The sequence below is a fragment of the Bubalus bubalis genome, chromosome 14 (genome assembly GCF_019923935.1).
Source record: "Bubalus bubalis isolate 160015118507 breed Murrah chromosome 14, NDDB_SH_1, whole genome shotgun sequence".
NCBI lineage: Eukaryota > Metazoa > Chordata > Mammalia > Artiodactyla > Bovidae > Bubalus > Bubalus bubalis.
The window spans coordinates 74,428,888-74,442,940 of NC_059170.1; the positions used below are offsets into that span (position 1 = coordinate 74,428,888).

A 14,053-nucleotide genomic window follows, 5' to 3' on the forward strand; every position below is an offset into this window, starting at 1 on the left:
TTTTTCCAGGAAATATTCCTAAGAGAGCACAATAATCTCGAAATCTACACATGTTTTCAAACATGCTGTGAGCCCTTCTTAAAATGAGCCCACTTTTATTCCCAGAGGGAAAATACAAAACAACAAAAAGTTTATTTTAATTGAGAAAAATACTCTTCTGGTTTAGCTATGTGACAGCATAGTATGCTGCTAATAAAAGGGATGTTCATTTTGTTTTAAAACTGATGTGTCAAAATATACTGCTTATAGCTTAGTGATAAAAGGAGACACTGGAAAGAACTATTTCAAAACATTGCAGTTGTAGTAGAATGTGGGGTATTTCTAACTGTGCTTCATAGTGTTCTGTTTTTCTAAATTATGGCAATGAGTTTATTTTCTTTTTGAATAACAGTATCTTGAAAAGTAGCTTGGTGATTTTGATTTTGATATAAGAATATTATTAACTATATTTTTTAATCATGTAATACAGGCTGTTGTTGCTGTTCAGTCGCTAAGTCATATCCAGCTTCTTGCGACCCCATGGACTGCAGCACTCCAGGCTTCCCCATTCTTCACTATCTCTTGGAGTTTGCTCAGATTCATGTCCATTGAGTCAATGATGCCATCCAACCATCTCATCCTCTGCGACCCTCTTCTCCTTTTGCCTTCATATTTCCCAGCATCAGGGTCTTTTGCAATGAATTGGCTCTCTGTATCAGGAGGCCAAAGTATTGTATGCGTGCATGCTAAATTGCTTCAGTCGTGTCCGACTCTGTGCAACCCTATGGACAGCAGCCCACCTGGCTCTTCCATCCACAGGGTTCCCCAGGCAAGAATACTGGAATGGGTTGCCATTTCCTTCTCCTAAAGTATTGCATACACTATATTTATTTATAATTTGAATTTCTGGTAGTTTAAAATGACTTTCCTTGCATCTACAAGGTCATCAGATTAAGATTTCTTCTTGGTCCTGTATCTTACTTCCTCATTCTTTGCATGTTGTTTGATAGTTTGCTGATTGAAAATATATGCTCCATCAAGTACAGCTAGCTATAAAAGAACTTTAGCAAAAGCACTTTTCAGATTTAAATATAAAATTATGAGGCATTCCCATCATTTATGAGAAAGGAAATTGTTTTTAAACTAAGAGCACACAGATTGTAGTAAAATATATATATACTTTAAAGTTACATCAAAATCATTGTCTATTAATAGACAACCCATTTAGGAAAGGTAAAATTTCCACATTCAGCTTTTTTGAGAAATTAGCGAAATTAACCAGTAGAGTTCCTACCACATTGAATAAACCCTAGACAGATTACAATGAATGTCAGTGAAGTTTGTTTTTCTTTTCATATTCTGCTTTGGCAGGAATTAACTGTGAAAATTACATGTTAGAAAAGGTTAATTTCAAAGACAATTTTACTTTACATGAGTAGGTTACTAAAGGAATTAAGTATGGTTTTCGTTGCAAATTTGGGAATAAGACAAAAGAAATTCTTTCTCAATGGCTAATGGATTTATGATTTGCAATAATGAACAATGATTCATACAAAGGCTTGGTGAATGCTGCCATTCCCAGGAAACATATCTTTTCTTCTTACCTGGGAAATTTAAGTATTTACTTTCAGTTAATTATTTGTACATAAACAGTTCCCTTTTCTACTAGTTAAAGAGGAAAGAGCTTAAAAAATAGTGTTTACCAAGATACAACATAGGTCTTTTTTTAAACACTGTGAAGAAATTAACATGTTTTTCAAAATCTGTCCTGTGGTTCTCTGTGTTAGTAGCTGTTCATGTCAGAATATTGTGGTTAAAATGGGTTAGGAAATTTTATGTTAGAATTGAACAGGGTTTATTATTATCTTTTTAAAACTTTCAGGAAACTTATGCTATGCTAAGTCACTTCAGTCGTGTCCGACTCTGTGTAACCCCATAGACGGCAGCCCACCAGGCTCCCACATCCCTGGGATTCTCCAGGCAAGAACACTGGAGTGGGTTGCCATTTCCTTCTCCAAGGCATGAAAGTGAAAAGTGAAAGTGAAGTTGCTCAGTTGTGTCTGACTCTCAGCGACGCCATGGACTGTAGCCTACCAGGCTCCTCTGTCCATGGGATTTTCCAGGCAAGAGTACTGGAGTGGGGTGCCATTGCCTTCTCCATCAGAAAACTTACAAAGTCTATTTTTAATTTCCAGGAGGAGAATAGAGAATGCAGCATTTTCTTCACTTGTCTGATCAAGTAACCCTTGCAGATTGGTGTTCTAAGAACATACTTTGGAAAAACACTAAATCATTACATGTTTGCAAGTTTAAATAAAATTGCATCTCCCATCCTTATTTCATTAGGCTTTAGTCATCTATCCCCTGCTGCTCAGTATATATTATCAATATGGACACTACCCAAGTAAATGCCTTCTATATCTGCTAAAGATAAAGAAGCACACTAATCAATGTTTAATTTTCCCCCTACTTGGAATCTTATAGAATCTGAACAGCTCACTAAGTTTCATTTTTTAAATTAAATATTTTTAATCATAAAGTTCATACCTAAGAGAAAATGGGATATTTGCAATACAATTAGTACAGTTTCCAGCAAAGTCAATATTAAACTTCCAACAAACTAGGGGACATTTTTAAAAGAAATACTTCTGTCGACAGAGATACACCTGTGAAAGAAACCAAAGTAAAGGAACAAAGCTTGGGGAAGATATTTGAAAAATAATTATTTCTGTCTCAAAACCTTCTTGACTTGGATAAATCCATAGAGAAGTCCAGAGATTATAACCATGTGATTATTTTTTTCATTTCAAGGACATCCAAACTGTTTCCAGCTATCTGCAGGCTGCCAGATGTACAAACAGCACTATGTTAAAAATAAAATAGCGGCTACAGTTAAAAAGTAGTTCTGTTTTGACTACTTCAACCTAGAATTATAGATTAAAATATACTTTTAAGGGTTAAAGTCCATCAGCACAATTTTAACCATCCACCTTCTGCATATAGTATGCCAAGTCTGCAGGCACAAGAAAAGATCATGATGATTGGTAGCAATGCAAATATAATAGGGTGGAATAGAATAGAGAGCCCTGAAAGAAACCCACAGGATGGTTAACTGATGTTTGACAAAGGAGAAAAGGCATACAATAGAGAAAGGATAGTCTTTTCAAAAAAATGGTTGTGGAATGACTGGACATCCACAGGCTAAAAACAATCTAGACACAGACTTTAAACCCTTCACAAAAATGAACTCAAAATGGACCACAGCCCTCCATGCAAAATGCACAACTGTGCAACTCCTGGAAAACATAGGAAACTAGCTAGATACCTTGGGTTTGAAGATGACTTTTTTAGAATACAAGACCGCTGGTACGATCCACGGAAGAAAGCACTGGTAAACTGGGCTTCATTAAAATTAAAAGCTCTGCACTGCAAAGACGCTGTCAAGAGAATGATAAGTCACAGTCTGGGAGGATATATTTGCAAAATACATATCTGATAAAGGACTGTTAGCCAAAATATACAAAGAACATAAAACTCAACAATAAAAAAACACAATTTTTTGGTTGTGAGGTCAAAGACTTTAACAGATATCTCATCAAAGAAGATACACAGGTGGAAAATAAGCATATGAGAGATGCTTCACATCATATGTCATTAGAAAAACACAAATTTAAACAATAGTATCCCAGCACACACTTGTTAGAAAGCCTAAGATTCAGAACTCTGACAACATCAAATGTTGGTGAGGATATGGAATAAAAAGAACTTCCATTCATTGCTGGTGGGAATTCACAATGCGACAGTCTCTCCAAAAGACAGGTTTTTTTTTTTTTTCTTTTCTTTTTTGGCAAAACTAAACATACACATTGGCAACCCACTCCAGTATTCTTGCCTGGAAAATCCATGGACGGTGGAGACTGGTAGGCTACAGTCCATGGGGTCGCAAAGAGTCGGACACAACCGAGCGACTTCACTTTCTTTTCTTTTAAACATACACTTATCATACAAAAAAGCAATTACACTTTTTGGTATTTATTCAGAGGAACTGAAAACTTATGTCCTCACAGAAGCTATATACATATATATAGGTATATATATATATATATATGTATATATAGGTGTATATATACATATATATATATATAGGTGTGTGTGTGTGAGTGTGTGTGTGTGTGTGTGTGTATGTATATATATATATATAGGTGTTCAATTCAGTTCAGTCACTCAGTCGTGTCCTACTCTTTGCAACCCCATGAATCGCAGCACACCAGGCCTCCCTGTCCATCACCAACTCCCAGAGTTCACTCAGACTCACATCCATCGAGTCAGTGATGCCATCCAGCCATCTCATCCTCTGTTGTCCCCTTCTCCTTCTGCCCCCAATCCCTCCCAGTATCAGAGTCTTTTCCAATGAGTCAACTCTTCACATGAGGTGGCCAAAATACTACAGTTTCAGCTTTAGCATCATTCCTTCCACAGAAAGGGTTGATTCCTTCCAAATCCCAGGACTGATCTCCTTCAGAATGGACTGGTTGGATCTCCTTGCAGTACAAGGGACTCTCAAGAGTCTTCTCCAACACCACAGTTCATAGGTGTGTGTATATATATATATGTGTATATATATGTGTGTGTGTGTGTGTGTGTGTGTATAAAAACACTATGCTTGATTGCCAAAAATTAGAAACAACTAAGAGGTTCTTCAGTAGCTGAATGGGTTTTGTGATACATCAAAATGATGAGCTCCATTGCTGCCCTGCAGGTAGGATTGTCAGTACTATTTTCCTAGTTTCCATATATATGCATTAATATACAATATTTGTCTTTCTGTTTCTGATTCATTTTCACTCTGTATAATAGGCTCCAGGCTTATCCACCTCATTAGAACTCACATATATTCCTTTTCATAGTTGAGTAATATTCCATTGTGTGTATGTACCATGATGTATGATGCAGGGAACCCAAAGCTGCACTCTGATAACCTAGAGGGATGGGATAGGAAGGAGGTAGGAGGGGGGTTCAAGACCTAGTGCTGATTCCTCTTGATGTATGACAAAAATCATCACAATACTGCAAAGTAATTATCTTCTTGAAAAGAAGCCATGAAAAGAGCTACAGGAAACCTAAATGCATATTTTTAAGAAAAGAAACCAATCTAAAAAGATTACTTACTGTTTGACTCCACCATATGACAATTGGAAAAGGCAAAATTATAGAAAGAATAAAAAGATCAGTGGTTATCTAGTGGGGAAGGAGGGATGGACAGGCAGAGCACAGAGGATTTTTAGGCCATGAAAATACTCCGTGTAATACTATAACGGTGGACACACATTATACATCAGTCTAGACCCATATAAGGTAAAACATCAAGAGTGAAACCTAATGTAAATTGTGGACTTTTTTTTTTCCTTTTTTTAATTTAAGTTTATTTATTTTAATTGGAGGCTAATTACTTTACAATATTGTATTGGTTTTGCCATACATCAACATGAATCTGCCACGGGTGTACACGTGTTCCCAATCCTGAACCCCCATCCCTCTTCCCTCCCTGTACCATCCATCTGGGTCATCCCAGTGCACCAGCTCCAAGCATCCTGTATCCTGCATCAAACCTGGACTGGCGATTCATTTCCTATATGATATTATACATGTTTCAATGCCATTCTCCCAAATCTTCCCACCCCCTCCCTCTCCCTCTCCCACAGAGTCCAAAAGACTGTTCTATACATCTGTGTCTCTTTTGCTGTCTCGCATACAGGGTTATCATTACCATCTTTCTAAATTCCATATATATGCATTAGTATACTGTATTGGTGTTTTTCTTTCTGGCTTACTTCACTCTGTATAATAGGCTCCAGTTTCATCCACATCATTAGAACTGATTCAAATGTATTCTTTTTAATGGCTGAGTAATACTCCATTGTGTATATGTACCACTGCTTTCTTATCCATTCACCTGCTGATGGACATCTAGGTTGCTTCCATGTCCTGGCTATTATAAACAGTGCTGCGATGAACATTGGGGTACACGTGTCTCTTTCCCTTCTGGTTTCCTCAGTGTGTATGCCCAGCAGAGGGATTGCTGGGTCATAAGGCAGTTCTATTTCCAGTTTTTTAAGGAATCTCCACACTGTTCTCCATAGTGGCTGTACTAATTTGCATTCCCACCAACAGTGTAAGAGGGTTCCCTTTTCTCCACACCCTCTCCAGCATTTATTACTTGTAGACTTTTGGATCGCAGCCATTCTGACTGGCATGAAATGGCACCTCATTGTGGTTTTGATTTGCATTTCTCTGATAATGAGTGATGTTGAGCATCTTTTCATGTGTTTGTTAGCCATTTGTATGTCTTCTTTGGTGAAATGTCTATTTAGTTCTTTGGCCCATTTTTTGATTGGGTCATTTATTTTTCTGGAATTGAGCTGCAGGAGTTGTTTGTATATTTTTGAGATTAGTTCTTTGTCAGTTGCTTCATTTGATATTATTTTCTCCCATTCTGAACGCTGTCTTTTCACCTTGCTTATAGTTTCTTTTGTTGTGCAGAAGCTTTTAATTTTAATTAGGTCCCATTTGTTTATTTTTGCTTTTGTTTCCAATATTCTGGGAGGTGGGTCACAGAGGATCCTGCTGTGATTTATGTCGGAGAGTGTTTTGCCTATGTTCTCCTCTAAGACTTTTATAGTTTCTTGTCTTACGTTTAGATCTTTAACCCATTTTGAGTTTATTTTTGTGTATGGTGTTAGAAAGTGTTCTAGTTGCATTCTTTTATAAGTGGTTGACCAGTTTTCCCAGCACCACTTGTTCAAGAGATTGTCTTTTCTCCATTGTATATTCTTGCCTCCTTTGTCAAAGATAAGGTGTCCATAGGTGCATGGGTTTATCTCTGGGCTTTCTATTTTGTTTCATTGATCTATATTTCTGTCTTTGTGCCAGTACCATACTGTCTTGATGACTGGCTTTGTAGTAGAGCCTGAAGTCAGGCAGGTTGATTCCTCCCATTCCATTCTTCTTTCTCAAGACTACTATTCAACATAGTTCTGGAAGTTATGGCCACAGCAATCAGAGCAGAAAAAGAAATAAGAGGAATCCAAATTGGAAAAGAAGAAGTAAAACTCTCACTGTTTGCAGATTACATGATTCTCTACTAGAAAACCCTAAAGACTCCACCAGAAAATTACTAGAGCTAATCAATGAATATAGTAAAGTTTCAGGATATAAAATCAACACACAGAAATCCCTTGCATTCCTATACGCTAATAATGAGAAAATAGAAAGAGAAATTAAGGAAACAATTCCATTTACCATTGCAACGAAAAGAATAAAATACTTAGGAATATATCTACCTAAAGAAACAAAAGACCTATATATCAGATCAGATCAGATCAGTCGCTCAGTCGTGTCCAACTCTTTGCGACCCCATGAATTGCAGCATGCCAGGCCTCCCTGTCCATCACCAACTCCCGGAGTTCACTGAGACTCGTGTCCATCGAGTCAGTGATGCCATCCAGCCATCTCAACTTCTGTCGTCCCCTTCTCGTCTTGCCCCCAATCCCTCCCAGCATCAGAGTCTTTTCCAATGAGTCAACTCTTTGCATGAGGTGGCCAAAGTACTGGAGTTTCAGCTTTAGCATTATTCCTTCCAAAAAAATCCCAGGGCTGATCTCCTTCAGAATGAACTGGTTGGATCTCCCTGCAGTCCAAGGAACTCTCAAGAGTCTTCTCCAACACCACAGTTCAAAAGCATCAATTCTTCGACACTCAGCCTTCTTCACAGTCCAACTCTCACATCCATACATGACCACAGGAAAAACCATAGCCTTGACTAGACGGACCTTTGTTGGCCAAGTAATGTCTCTGCTTTTGAATATGCTATCTAGGTTGGTCATAACTTTCCTTCCAAGGAGTAAGTGTCTTTTAATTTCATGGCTGCAGTCAGCATCTGTAGTGATTCTGGAGCCCAGAAAAATAAAGTCTGACACTGTTTCCACTGTTTCCCCATCTATTTCCCATGAAGTGATCACAATAAACTGTGGAAAATTCTGAAAGAGATGGGAATATCAGACCACCTGATCTGCCTCTTGAGAAATTTGTATGCCGGTCAGGAAGCAACAGTTAGAACTGGACATGGAGCAACAGACTGGTTCCAAATAGGAAAAGGAGTTTGTCAAGGCTGCATATTGTCACCCTGTTTATTTAACTTATATGCAGAGTACATCATGAGAAATGCTGGACTGGAAGAAGCACAAGCTGGAATCAAGATTGCTGGGAGAAATATCAATAACCTCAGATATGCAGATGACACCACCCTTATGGCAGAAAATGAAGAGGAACTAAAAAGCCTCTTGATGAAAGACCTATATATAGAAAACTATAAAACACTGGTGAAAGAAATCAAAGAGGACACTAATAGATGGAGAAATATACCATGTTCATGGATCAGAAGAATCAATATAGTGAAAATGAGGATACTACCCAAAGTAATCTATAGTTCAATGCAATCCCTATCAAGATACCAACGGTATTTTTCACAGAGCTAGAACAAATAATTTCACAATTTGTATGGAAATACAAAAAAACCTCGAATAGCCAAAGCCAATTGTGGACTTTGATAACAAAGCACCGCTATAGATTCATCAGTTGTTACAAATGAAACTCTGGTGAGGATGGTGTTGCTAACAGCAGAGGCTATGCATGAATGGAGGAAGAGGGATATCTCTATATCCCACTCAATTTTGCTGTGAGCCTAAAAATCTGCTCTAAACAATAAAGCCTATTAAAATAAACAAAGAACATTTACAGTTATAATGGACTTCTCTGGTGGCTCAGATGGTAAAGAAACCGCCTGCAATGCAGGAGACCCAGATTCAATTTCTGGGTTGGGAAGATCCCCTGGAGAAGGAAATGGCAACCCACTCCAGTATTCTGGCCTGGAGAATCCCATGGAGAATCCCATCTATATAAAGAGTTACATGATGAAAATATCTAGGTAAGTAACTTTATTCTCTTCTTTACATTGAGAAGTATATATGGATGTTTATTGGCTCCCTGTTTTTTTTTTTTTTTTGTCCAAGCTGAAAGCCAGGCAGGTGGAATCTTATTTCCCCAGGAACCTAAACAGGGATCAAACTGACACCCAGTGCATTAGAAGCGTGGAGTCTTAACCACTAGACCACCAGAGAAGTCCTCCTATTATCCTTTTGTTGTTGTTGTTCTGGTAATAGTTGTTACTTTTTGATTTGATACAAACCAATCACCACATCTCAAGTCATACTGGTAGGCTCAGGGTAAGGCATGTGACTTAAGTATTTCAATTCAAGTAAATCTTAAGGCTTTTTAAGAACACTCCAAAAGATTCTCATTTTTTCCCCTAACCTTCAACCTGAGAGGTTTTGAACCTGGAGCTGCCATCCTGAACAAGCTGAAATGCTAACAGCCAGTGTGTAGTGGCTCAAAATAAAGTCAGCGTGGATAATAACACAATAGTGAAACTGTGAGTGCCGACTGCACAGTGTGAGTTTTGAATCCAGCTATAAACGGAGCCAGTCCTTCCGCTGGACTTAACCAACTGCTCGAGAAAATCAATTCCTATTCTTGCCTGAGCTCGTTCGAGTTGGATTTTCATCAGTTGTTTATAACTAGAAGATATATGAGATTTGAAGTCATTCTGTTCATTTTTCCAGCAAGATTGATTCTCACACATGCATGTTGAGAACTTTTTGCTCAGATTAGTGCAAAACTGTTTCTAAGTGCAGACTTTGGTAGCATTGAGAGGACACATACTTCCGAATGACCAATGTGGAACCATTCAGGGGAGGAGTTAATCAGAAGGTACTTGCCATCCTTCTCTATTTTTTTTTTTTTTTTTTTTGGCCTGAGCTCTGTGTTTGAGGATTCCTGGGAGAAGCCATGTCAAGGCTTCATTAAGGTATTTTTCTCTTTCCTTCCATGCCGTGATCATGACACAGTGACAGAAGAACAGTGGCCCTGGATTGGGGGGTGGGGGGCTTTGCATTTTTGGATTCTAAAAGGCTAGTGTCCTCAAGCTCCAACTTTCTATTCATGAGACTTCAGCTAGACTGTTCTGATAACTTTTGGGTCACGCCTGCAGAGAACGACCAGGGCGTCTATGAAGTGTTCAGGGTGAAGCCACCTGAAGTTGCTTACATTCTGGGAGAATCAGTACTGGTCAGCCAAGACCTCATGTGCTACCTCACATTCCCCAGCCTCCCTTGACGTTCAGTGGGAACCACATGACTGGATCTGGCCATGATCAGAAGTATTATGAATCATTTCTAGACAAAACTCAAGGGCGTCCAGTCTTTGGACTCCTCTGTGGAGCCCCTGGAAGCCGTATTTTGAGATGACAAGCATCACAAAGAAGTAGACCATTTTCAGTCTTGGTCCCTGAGTAACCGTGTTGAAGGTACCCACTTGTTCACCACATAGTGAGAGCAACAGTGACTGCAGTCATGAAATTAAAAGATGTTTATTCCTTAGAAGGAAAGCTATGACAAATCTAGACAGCATATTAAAAAGCAAAGACATCACTTTGCTGACAAATGTGTGTCTAGTCAAAGCTACGGTTTTTCCAGTAGTCATGTATGGATGTGAGAGGTGGACCATAAAGAAGGCTGAGCACCAAAGAACTGATGTTTTTGAATTGTGCTGCTGGAGAAGACTCTTGAGAGTCTCTTGGACAGCAAGGAGATCAAACCAGTCTGTCCTAAAGGAAGTCAATCCTGAATATTCACTGGAAGGACTGATGCTGAAGCTCCAACATTTTGGCCACCTGACACAAAGAGCTGACTCACTAGAAAAGATTCTAATGCTGGGAAAGACTGAAGACAGGGGGAGAAGGGGGAGGCAGAGGATGAGATGGTTAGACAGCATCACTGACTCTATGGACATGCATTTGAGCAAACTGCTGCAGTCCATGGAGTCATGGAGAGTCGGACTTAGCAACTGAACAGCAACAAGAAGCACCCCTTAATGGATCACAGATGTCAATCATTCAGAGGAATCCAGGAAAAAGGTAAGGCTTATGGGCAATGTTCCTGATTTAATCCCTGAGAATGGTTTATATACTGTGGATATGTGCTTAATCACTCAGTCATGTCTGACTTTGTAATCTCATGGACTGTAGCCCACCAGGCTCCTCTGTCCATGAGATTGCCCATGGCCAACAGTGGGTTGCTATGCCCTCCTCCAGGTTGCCATGCCCTCCTCCAGGGGATCTTCCTGACCCAGGGATGGAACCCACATCCCCTGTATTGCAGGAGGATTCTTTACTGCTGAGCCACCAGGGAAGCCACACATTCTATGTGTCATATGCTGGGCACCAGGGAGGCCATACCTGAGGTGTTAGTCCAGCCTCTTCAAGTAAACTCACCCCAGGTGAATACTTAGACACCCACTCCAGCAGAGTGGATTATTCTGACTTTTCAACTACATGACCTAATTCTCCTCCTCTTCGTAAATGAGAAAGAACACTATTTTCACATAATTCATAAAATGATAATAAAATCTTAAATATATTGTGCTTGCCATTCACTTATGAAAAATATCCAAAAATCTACTTTAACTACGAATTGAAATCAAGTATTTTTAACTAGGTCCAGTATATTTAAATACTTTCTGAAGAAAAACAGACCAGTTATTTAAAGAAGAGGTTAAAATGCTGAACATGTATTTCTTTCAGTCATTAATCTGCTCAGTAAAGTAACAAAATAACTTAAAAAAAAAAAACAGAAAAACATCTAGCTAGCTTCAGAATTTGTATTTATCTTTTTCCATGATGAGAGTAATTTGAGATAGAGGGCACAATTCTGTTTGTTGAACAGATAAGTGACAGTATTTTTATTTAATAGTGGTATTTGGATAACTGAAAAGAAACAGTATAACTACAGTAAATTACTTGACAATTGCAATATAACGGCTTTGAGTGTTAGAGACACACAGATAAATAGCTGGGGGTTTTGAGATAAGCTGGAGAGTGATGCTTATTCATATAAATGATTAACTGAAGAGCATTTTATTGGGTTAAACAAGCCGATATGATAACAGGGTAAACTAGTGGGAATGTCAGGAGGTACTCTCTCTTTTGAGTGACAGGAAATGAGATGGTGTGGCAGAGTTACATGGAGGTGTAAGACTGGAAAAAGTACCCCCTCCTAAGCATGGATGCCCCAGTCACCATGAGTGAAATCATTTCCAAACTGGGACTATACTTTTCATGAATGAGTAAATGGATATGCACTGATTATATTATTTTAAAGAACCAACTGGGGTGATGTAATAACCCATTAAACTAATACTCTTTGTTTTTCTGTCTTCACCCTGCCTTTAAACAGATGTCTGTTTTAATAGCCTTAAAACAGACTAGTTTTCCTTAGTCCTTTAGTGCTGAGTTGCTTTATTTTACAGAGGAGACAGATGAGGCTTCAGGGCTAATCAATGGCAAGAAAAAGATTATTATTCGGATTCGTAACTCCAAACATAGTGTGACTTGTATTATAGTAGACCACCAGCTTTTTGCCTTCAGACACTATTGAAAACAACAAGTCATACCCACAACTGACTTACTGCTCAGCTCACAATTCTACTTTCTCTATCTCAAGAAACTAGACACAACAGTATCTCAGAGTTTGAAAGTGCCTCACCCTGTTTGGTATTTTATTTTATTGCCACAATAATTAACTCAGGTGAATGCACACACTTATCCCTTCAGACATTCCAAACCATTATCCACATAAGAACATTCTAGGAAGTAATCAGCATACATCCATGAAGTCTGTGGTGCTTCATTCACAGTTATAACCATCTTTATAATTAAATCTGTGTATTCAATCTAAAAGTAACTTTAAATTGCTTCCCTGTTTACCTCTTTAGACCCTCAGAGATCTCAAGGGATTTATTTTCAGATGAATATTTGCATTTGAAATGCTTTCTGATGAAGATTGTCAGATTCATCTTAGTTACTAGAAAACCAAAAGGGTTTACAGCAGAACCTGGCAAGCAGTGATGTGGGGACCCTGGCACAGCTCCTGGTGGATGGTTGTTCCATACTATCTTTAATATACTGCATTTCAATTTTATTTTATTTTTTTTAATCTTTTTACTTTTTTGACATAAATTTATTTATTTTAATTGGAGGCTAATTACTTTACAATACTGTATTGGTTTTGCCATACATCAACATGAATCCACCACGGGTGTACACGTGTTAAAAGCAGCTGTGTGATATTCCAGATTAAAGGCTAACTGGACATGGCAATTAAATGCAATGGCTCCTGTACACTGCTGGAAAAACTTAGAGAGATTTGAAGATGCATTGTGGATTAGACAACAGTCTTGTATCAATTTTACCTTCCTGATAGTTTATTTAGAGTTCTGTATGAAAATACTCTTATAATACTGTGAAATAGTAAGGGATATTTAATATTTAAAGGTTAAGGGGCATGATGTGTACAACTTACTGTGAACTTGTTCAGAGGAAAATATAAGCAAATGCATATGCTATACATTTTATATATTTATTAAAATATATATTATACACGTGCATAGTATACATCTATATTGTACATATCTGTATTGTAAATCCACAGACATGTACACACACATATGTGCATGCATATATGCATAGCTCCATCTCTATATCCTGGTAAATGTCTACTGGAGTTCTCACCACTGTTCCTGTGACTTTTCTGAAAGAGGGCAAGTATATTAAGATACAAAGTTAGGGGGAAAGCAGCCTCATGAAACTTTATTTTATTTTCACCTCAAATAACAATTTTGCAAGCATTCCTTATTGTCAGTCCTGTTCTTTTTTTCCACATTTTCTGACATGGTGCCTAAGAAGAACTGCCCCCTAACATGCTTTATGCTTCAAAAAAAAAAAAAAAAAAAAATTCTGAACAACAACAGTGCTTTTTAAACCTAGCTACAAAATGTACTTACTACAAGTAACAGCGGTACAATAAAAAAGATCGAAAGTGGGAAGCTGGAGAGAAATATATTTTTCAACTTGCAAATGACAGTGGGGAGGCATAGAATGCAGACTTTTTAAGCAGACATGAGT

General features: G+C 38.2%; 1 protein-coding gene across 3 annotated transcripts in view; it reads right to left on the minus strand.

The window, feature by feature from the left end:
• MACROD2 (mono-ADP ribosylhydrolase 2) overlaps positions 1 to 14,053 on the minus strand; it is a 2,318,987-nt gene that overhangs the window by 528,066 nt on the left and 1,776,868 nt on the right. The window lies entirely within an intron of this gene.